Raw genomic sequence first — 8,950 nt, 5'->3', positions numbered from 1 at the left:
AATAAGAATCCCTGCATAGTCTCTTCTAAATCTCCAAACATGGTCTCTATTGGCTTCTTTTTATTACCTTAAGTATTGTCACCATAGCATAATTTCTTATTAAAAATGTCAATATGCTTGAGAAAGAAGATTTATTATGCCTCATTACTCAAAGACACACAAGTTGAATTTCTGTGATCTTTTCCTTTCTGAGAATAAATCGAGTGGGTTTTTAAGGAAATAAGATAGTGAGATATCTGCAAGGGGATAGGAACAAAAGTTCACTTGATGAATCTATTGTACATCAAGCACGTGGCATATGTATATAGTACAGTGCTACATGTATTATTGTACTTAGTCCTTGCTGCAGGGATATGATGTGGGCAGTGTCTCTATTTTGCAAATGAGAACATTGTGATTCAGAAAGGTAAATCTAATTGTTGAAGTAGCAAAAATTGAAGCCCAAAGACACATGAATAATACAAAGACCTCGCTGTGTTAAGGAGTACTGCTTCAGGCATATGAGCCACACGTGTTGTCTAGCAGAGCTGGCGTCTGCTCCTCAAGACTGGAGCAGGAGCAGATCTCTGATTTTCTGATTTGTAGCCAAGCACACCAAAGGCTCTGATGTCAGGATCAGATTTTGGTTCTTTCATGCACCAGCCTGTGCTAATCCCCATGAGTCAAGCACAACTTTTCATGCTGGTCTAGGATAGCAGGAGCTAAGAATGAACCTGCACAATGTCTCCTGTAGAAATGGGGGGAGGGAACCAGAAAAGAGACTGTCTCTCCAAGCACCTTTTAAAAAGCAGCAATCAGTCCTCCACGGTAATTCTTATATGTGGTGTTCAGACACGGATGCATGATGCCTTTGTGAGAGGCATGACAGTGGGCGAGTCCTCTTCAGTCTTGGAAACGTGGACCTGCCAAGGACTATGGGTGTAAAGACCATTTTTAAAAGGCAGGAGAAAATAGGGTAGGCCTGAAACATTAAATAAGGCATTCATATCAGCTAAAACAGCAGAAGTCTAGAAAAGCTTCACTTTATACTTGGTATTACAAATCCATTCCAAAGCATGTTTTCAAAAGTCAACTTCTTCAACCTATCTTGTTTTACCAGAAAATTTATTCAAGTTCAGTTTTTAAAGTACAAATGAGCTTTCCGGCGGCGCAGTAGAAGCAGAAATTCTTTAAGACCAAGAAAAAGTGATGGAAAAATCAGGAATGGATCCTGTTAACTATATGACATCTGATGCAGCTGTAGAAATTGAAAATCAAAGTGATGGCTGTTCATCGGGTAGCAGCTTATTTAAAACACAATGTGCACCTTCCTTACCTAAACGGACTCAAAGAAAACCTGTGAGGAAATTGGTTCATATACCCGAGAATATTCAAACAGATTCATCCAGTGACTCATCCATAGAACCAAGACCATTGACTTTGAAGGCTATTTTTGAAAGATTCAAGAAAAAGAAGAAACGTAAGAAGAGGAAATATAAGCCAAAATTAACACCAAGAGGAAGACCAAAAGGAAAGAAAAACACTAGAAGATCAAACATAGATAAAAAACAAATCTAAGAAAAAGGACCTACGTTTCCAATTTTACAATCTGAGGATGGAAGGAAACCATTACCTTGGAGGAAGATTTTAAGTTTTGAGCAAGCTGTTGCAAGAGGATTTTTTAACTATATTGAAAAACTGAAGTACGAATACCACCTTAAGGAATCATTGAAACAAATGAATGTTGGTGAGGATTTAGAAAAAGATGACCTTGATAGTCGTAGATACAAATACTTGGATGATGATGGCTCCATTTCTCCTATTGAAGAGTCAGGAGCAGAAGATGAGACAACACATCTTGAACATGATGCATGTGATATCAAATTAGTAGAGGAGAGTTGTTTCATTACAAGTTCTGAATTTCCAAGCAAGATGAATGTGTGTTTACCAAGAGAGAAGAATAAAGAAGCTGCTTTGTCTACAAAGAGAGTTTCTAAGGCCAGAAATAACGGACAGAGGGCAGAAAGATCTGAAAAGGAGATAAACGTGAATGTCAAAGAAGGTGGTGGTACGTGAAGACACCTTTTATTCTTACAGAATTCTGTTTGAACATGGGCCTGGAGTTGAAAGATAATTAATTGCATATCCTAGCGGCCTGTACTACTATGAATAGATTAGGAGATGAATGAACTTAATGCATGTTTAGAGAAGTGTCAGACTAAGGCAGATCCATCTACCATAAATGCTCCAAAAATGTATTGCTGGACGAAATTGGATATAAGACCACAGTTACAATTCAAGTGGAGATAGAAGAATTGTGGCAGGGCAGATGGGATGGCTGAAGTAAGCTTCAGTTCTTTTGAAAAGGCCTCCTCTGAAGACAGCCTCATTAAAATGGCCCTAATTAAATCAACATGAAATTTCTTTAAAATAAAATTCACTTAATTTAAAAAAAAAAAAAGTACAAATGAAGCACAAACATCAGTTTTGGAAGCACAAATGAAGCATAAACAAAAGATTTCTCCTTTCCTTTCCCTACTTCTCTTCTTGTTCCCTTTCTTCCTGCACCTTCCCTCTCTTTTCTTTTTGTGGTTGTAAAGATCTAGCTCTGTGTGTAGGAGGCAAACTCTCTGCCACTGAGCTATACTCCAGCCTTCGAGATTTTCTTTCAAAGTAGAATAAAAGCCAGTCTTTTATGGTTCAAGTGGTTGTGAGAGTTCAAGTGGTTGTGGGATCCAGGAGACTACAGTACCAAAGGCTGATTTCTCTTTTCTATTTCCAGGAATCCTACAGCAATCTCCACTACAATAAGTAACCTGCACTTTTTTTAACCCATGTGACTCTAAGAAAGAAAATTAACAGAGGATACTATCAAGGATGGTACCTAAAAGTATAAAAGTAATGTCTTTCTTTTCCAATGGGGTCTTGGATTGTTGTCAATTTATACAGGCTTATAATATTTTAAATATACTAATTACTGTGTGTGTGGATATTCTTTCTCAACTAGTTCAAGGTGGTAATTTAACATAGTCAGTATACTGATTTTTTTAACTGATGTTTTATAAAATATTGAATGATTTCTAAGTTAAGGAATGCTACCCATAAAAAAGCTGAATGTGTACCTATAAATTATCTTTGTGTATGTGTATATTTTAGCATTTTATTCTGAGATATAAGTGGAATGTATTTTGTAATTAGAGCAGAGTGGTAATATAAAGTGAAATTTAAAAAAAAAATAATTTCATTGGGGCCGGGGAGATGGCTCAATGGAATAAGCACTGCCCCAGCAAGCTTACGGGCCTGAGTTCAATCCCCGGTTCTGCAAAATAAACAAATAATAATAATAATAATTTCATTAACTTCTTAAATACTCTATTGAATAGTTGATTTAATTTCTACTTTGGTTTGTGATGACAATTTTTATTATATTAGCTATTTGCTTTAGAATCTGTTTCTAGGTTATGTTTCTTAATTGCTTTATCTGAATTATATATTGACACAAAAATAAAAAGTATTATTATGTATGAAAAGGCAGATTATCCTTCATTATTTTTTCTTTAACTTTTAAAAATATGTATGAGAATATATAAAAGTGAGACTATATAGCCTCATATGGGTTTTGTGGGCTAACAAAGAAAATTTGTGAATAGCTTGATTTTTCTTTCTTTTTATGTATTTGGTACAGGGTCTTGTTACACAGCTCAAATTCCTAGTGATCCTTGTGTTTCAGCCTCCCCAGCACTGGGATTACAGCCGTGTGTTACCATGCCCGGTTTGAGTGGTCTGCAAGGTGCACTGGGGGTGGGCATGGCATGGTATGTGGTGCTGGGATCAACCCCAGGTCCTTTCACTTGTCAGGCAGGTGCTTAGACCCCTTGGCTATCTTCCCTGCCCTATAACTTTATTTTTCATGCAACAATATTTACAAAAAGAAACACAATCAACACAACACTAGCAGTTCATAACACCTAACATTTGTTGAGAACTTGTATATGCTCTTAGACACTATGTAGTATATTTTGTATGGTTAATTTTACATGTCATTTTGGGTATGTCATGGTTGTCCATGACAACAATGTGAAACATTGTTTTTGAATTTCTATGAGAGTGTTTTTGGGTGAGGTTGAAATTTAAATGAGTGGACTTCTGAATTGAACAAGTGGCCCTCCACAATGTAAATTGGCCTACCCAATAAATTGAAAGCTTAAGTATAATTACAGATTAAATTTCCCTGGAGCAAAAGGGAATTCAACCAGCAAATGGCCATTGGTCTTAAACTGCAGCAGTAGAGTTTTTTTTTTTTTTTTTTAGTAGTGTTTTAACCTACTGATCCATCTCTAAAATTTTATATTTGCCAGTCTCCAAATCACTTGAACCAATTCTTTTGAAAATGCTATATGTTTCTGTCTTTCCATCCATCCATCCATCCATCCATCCATCCATCCATCCTGTTGGTTTCTTGGAGAACCCTCACTAAAACATATGCATTAAGTCAATTTGTTATCACATCCAGGAAGTAAGTATATTTTTATTCTTATTTTACACACAAGGATACTGAGACCCCAGAAACTTAAATATCTTGTCCAAAGTCATTCAACCAATGTACTCGTATGTGGCAAAATCAGGCTTTAAAGTCATGGTGCACAATCTTTATCAATGCAAATACACTTTTTCAAATCAATGAAAGTAACTGTTAAACCTGTCCTAGGGCCGGGGAGATGGCTCAGTGGAATAAGTGCTTCCCTGGCAAGCACAAGGGCCTGAGTTCAATTCCCGGTTCCGGAAAGAAAAAAAAAAAAAACCTGTCCTAGTTACTTTTCTCATGGCTTAAACAAAGTACGCCCACAAATGAAAGGAGGAAATGTTTATTTCAACTCACAGTTTGTAGAGGTTTCCATCCACAGTTGGCTTGCTCTAAGGCAGGGTGTCACAGGACAGGTGCATCACAGAAGAGAAACAGTTCATGGCATAGCAAGCAGAAGACAACAGGTAGCAGTGACAAAAGGAGTGGAGCTGCTGTCCCTTTACATTCCATACAGGCTATCTACTTTTGGGGAGGTGCCACCCATACTACAGGCACTCTTAATGCCAGTATCACAAACCCTAAATCAGCCACCCTCGAAACCCCCCATCTACAACTGGATCTAGTGGGACATCTAGACACACGCTATAACAGAAGAATTGTAGTACCTTATTTTGCTCTGATGTGTTTATGGTGACTAAAATATTTTAGACCATTTTCAAGGAGGTTCTCAAGTAACAAGTACTGAGAATCATTTGTCTTTGTCATTCTCATTCCTTTATAAATATAGAGTGGAGGGCCGGTGAGATAGCTCAGTGGACTCAGTGCCTGCTTAGGCAAGTGCAGGGATCCTGGTTCAATCTTTGGCTCCACATGCTTAGCCGGCCACACCCTGGACACACTGAGCTCACCACGGAGACTGGGTGTGCCAGTGCATGCTTCAGCTGTGAAGTGAGATTCTGTACCAAATATATAACAAATTAATAAAGAGTAGAGTAATTCAGTAACTATAGGACATTTAATGACATCCTTGCTCTGATGTTAAGCAGCAATATGATTACTTTCCTTACATTTATATGGGTTAATAACATTTTAAAAACTTCCCATCTTTTTAATATAGTGACTATATTGGCATATTTCACATGAAGAGAACCCTTTTGAAGGTCAAACAATTTATGGCTTTAAAAGAGTTCTGAAATTAATGTCTGAGAACCACTGTTTTAAAGGCATTATAAAATTTCAGATAGTGCCTATGAAATTAACCATGTTACTAATAAGATTAGCATATGCATTTTTATAATTTTTATATAATTCTTTATTACTGTACTTACATTTGGGTAAGGAGAAAAATTAAACCTATAAGAGATCTCACTAATATCTTGAATTCTATTTTCAACTAGTAGTGTTTTCCCTGGGCATGGTCAGATTAATTTTAGTCCCTGAGTCTATAATACAGTCATAATTTTTACTAATTTTATCTAATATTTACTGGGTAAGTGTTATCTTCTTATAGTACTGAATAAATGACTAACAAAACAGCTTCTCAAATGTCAAATATTGGACATTCGTAAGAGAACCCACTGAGAATATATGAACGATATGCCTCCTGGGGTTTGGGTACACAGTGACTCTGCACTTTTCTGTTCCAGCTTCCTGTGGGTTCCTGGGGGCTGTCCACATCCCCTGGACATTCTTCCAAGGGTGGAGCCACAGCTTTAAAGACTTCGCAGCACTTTACTGAGCATTTGGAAGAAGCAGCACTGGGCCAGCTGAAGACAGCCTGAGAACGTGTAGGCCAGTAACCTCTCCAGGAGATGCAGCTTGCCTGGGCTCCTGTGAAGAAAGCACACCTTCCCCTCCATGTTTGACAGATTGTATTCTGGGGTTTGCTAGGAAATATGCCACAGCAACTCTACACCTTGATGTTTTTAGGTGAGTCCATGAGATGAAGTAAAACAATCCTGAACCAACTCTGCTGTATAATCATTGTGTATGGAGGGGCTTGTTTTTACCAAAATCAACAAAGACATCATTCCTTATGCTTGTGAAGAATGTTAAGGCTTATAAACTCATTCACCACTGCAATCCCAGAAGAATGCTATAAGTAGACCAACCAGGTATTACTGTCCTTGTTTTATAGATGAGAAAACAGAAAACCCAAAAGGGCCAGTAATTTGCTCCAGGTCACAGGTAGTAGTAACATCCTCACCAGGGGGCTGGGGAGATAGCTCGGCAGTCTAAGCACCTACCTGGCAAGCACAAGGACCCAGGTTCGATCCCCGGCACCACATGCCAAGCAAGCCCCATCCTGAGGGTGGGCTGAGCTGGCCAGAGCCCAGACATAGTGACACACACTTGCAGTCTCAGTGCTGTGGAGGCTGAAAGCAGGAGGATCTCCACGAATCTGAGTGAGACTCTGCAACAGCCAAATACATTAAAAAAGAAAGAAAAAATTGGTAGAGATCCTAGCCAGGTCTAGATGGGAGCCTGTTGGTAGCTGTCTTATATGAAGCCCGTAGACTAGGCAGTGTCAAGTAGGAGAAGTTTCCTCATTGGATCGAAAATGGTCTAACTGCAGGGATGTTTTTGGCACAGGTGTATTTAGAAGGGAAGTAAACAGAAGTGAAAAATAAAGACTGTAAAGGAAGAAAAATTAATTGGGAAAAATACACATTCTTTTATAATATTTGTGATAATGCTCACTTCTTTACTCATGACACACAGAAAATACAAGTTTATAATTATTAAGGTCCGAAGCTTAAGAAAAACATCTTGCATAATTACCAAAGTCATCACTGGGAGGAGTATGAAAACACCAGTTGGCAATAGTATTCTTTATCGGTGTCAGTGGGCAAAATGAAGAAGAGTTCGAAGGAGGCTCCAAATTGGAAAACACATCCTCCAGTGACCATTCTCCAAGATTCTCTCTAGAGGTTCCACAGTGTGCAGGGGCAGCAGCCTGGGACTGTGCAGGACGTGCTGGAATTCCTTTAGCCATTAATTACTTCTAGAGCTGCTGCTCTGAAAACTGAAGGGACAATTGCACTGTTTGTTTGAATGAAAGAGCAAAAAGGAATCCCAAAAAGAGATCCTCATGCTGTGCCTTGCTTGTGAATCAAGCTTTTCCTTTAATGCAGTTTTCACTGTACTTAGAATGGTAACAGATAACAATGCATCAGCATTTTAGAAGGTTCAAAAGTATTACTGGGGTAATAAGTAAGATGCTACAGCGAGTGTGAAGTCAGCAAGAAGCCTGCTACCCTGCAGGGTGTGTACGTCTACTGTAGCTGGACTTGGAGTGTTCTTTTGGCCTATGTAACTGACCATATTCCTATTTTAGTAGAATGAGAATGTTAGACGTAAATTAAAGGGTATTTTCTTTGAAAAATTAAGATACATTTTAAGGGCTGGGAAAATATCACAGTGGGATAAGTGCTTGCCTAGCAAGGACAAGGTCCTGAGTTCGATCCTGGCAGAGAGAGAGAGAGAAAGAAAGAGAGAGAGAGAGAGAGAGAGAGAGAGAGAGAGAGAGACAGACACACAGACACACAGACACACAGACACACAGACACACAGACACACAGACACACAGACATTTCACAGGCAGTCATTGTTATTGGTCATTTCTTCTCCTCCTGATTAGTCTGTTTCTCCATTTACCAGCACCAGCTTTTCACAACTGCAGTGTGCAGTTTCAGGGCCAATTTCTCTTTCTTCCCTCTGAGGGACATTTATTTGCATAGCTGCCGCAGCTTCCAATTACTCTACTGAGTGCCATTTAGGATCCACATCAATCTGCTGTTGCCATTATTCCAGAATAGTAGCAACCTTGAATGCTGAATTTGAAAACCAAGTAGGAAGCAAGGAAAGACATTTTAGATCAATTAAATGAGATACTGCTCTTCCAGTAATTCCTTTGTGCCGGGTTTTCAAATGAAGAGTTGATTAATGATCCTGTGAAAATAATTTATCCAAAACAAGCACATCAGTCACCATGGTTCTGAGATAGTGTCTTGAACTACTGGCCTTTAGGCACTCATTTCAGATTAACATAGTCCTTTTTAAAATATTCTGTCTTATAAAACAATTGTTTTACATAGATTTTACATAGATTTACAGATTTTGTATGAGATATGCCATAATTCACCGGTCTCTGCCCAAGAGTTTGTACCTTGAAAGAATTTTACATGTATATCTGAAGTAAAAAATTATTGAGTGCAGTTCATGATTTTCTAAGGGATAATGTTTTATTCCACAGGAAATATGTTTTCGTGTATTGATATAATAGTCCTTGAATCATACACCCAGAATATAAAAGTACAGTGACATTTTAATTTAATAATGATTGTAGTAAGCCATTACGTGAAAGCATGCCAAACTTGTCTTCTCAATTAGAAGATTATTTTTTTTTGACATCAGTTATTTTTATTTTAAAGAAAGAAAAAAAAA

At 38.0% G+C, this 8,950-nt stretch overlaps 1 pseudogene; it reads left to right on the top strand.

The window, feature by feature from the left end:
- Window positions 1–1,143: 1,143 nt before the first annotated feature.
- Window positions 1,144–2,171, top strand: LOC101580980 (annotated as a pseudogene).
- The last annotated feature ends 6,779 nt before the right edge of the window (window positions 2,172–8,950 follow it).

The sequence above is a fragment of the Octodon degus genome, unplaced genomic scaffold (genome assembly GCF_000260255.1).
Source record: "Octodon degus isolate 3935 unplaced genomic scaffold, OctDeg1.0 scaffold00024, whole genome shotgun sequence".
Lineage (NCBI taxonomy): Eukaryota > Metazoa > Chordata > Mammalia > Rodentia > Octodontidae > Octodon > Octodon degus.
This window is presented reverse-complemented; position numbering and strand designations above follow the sequence as displayed.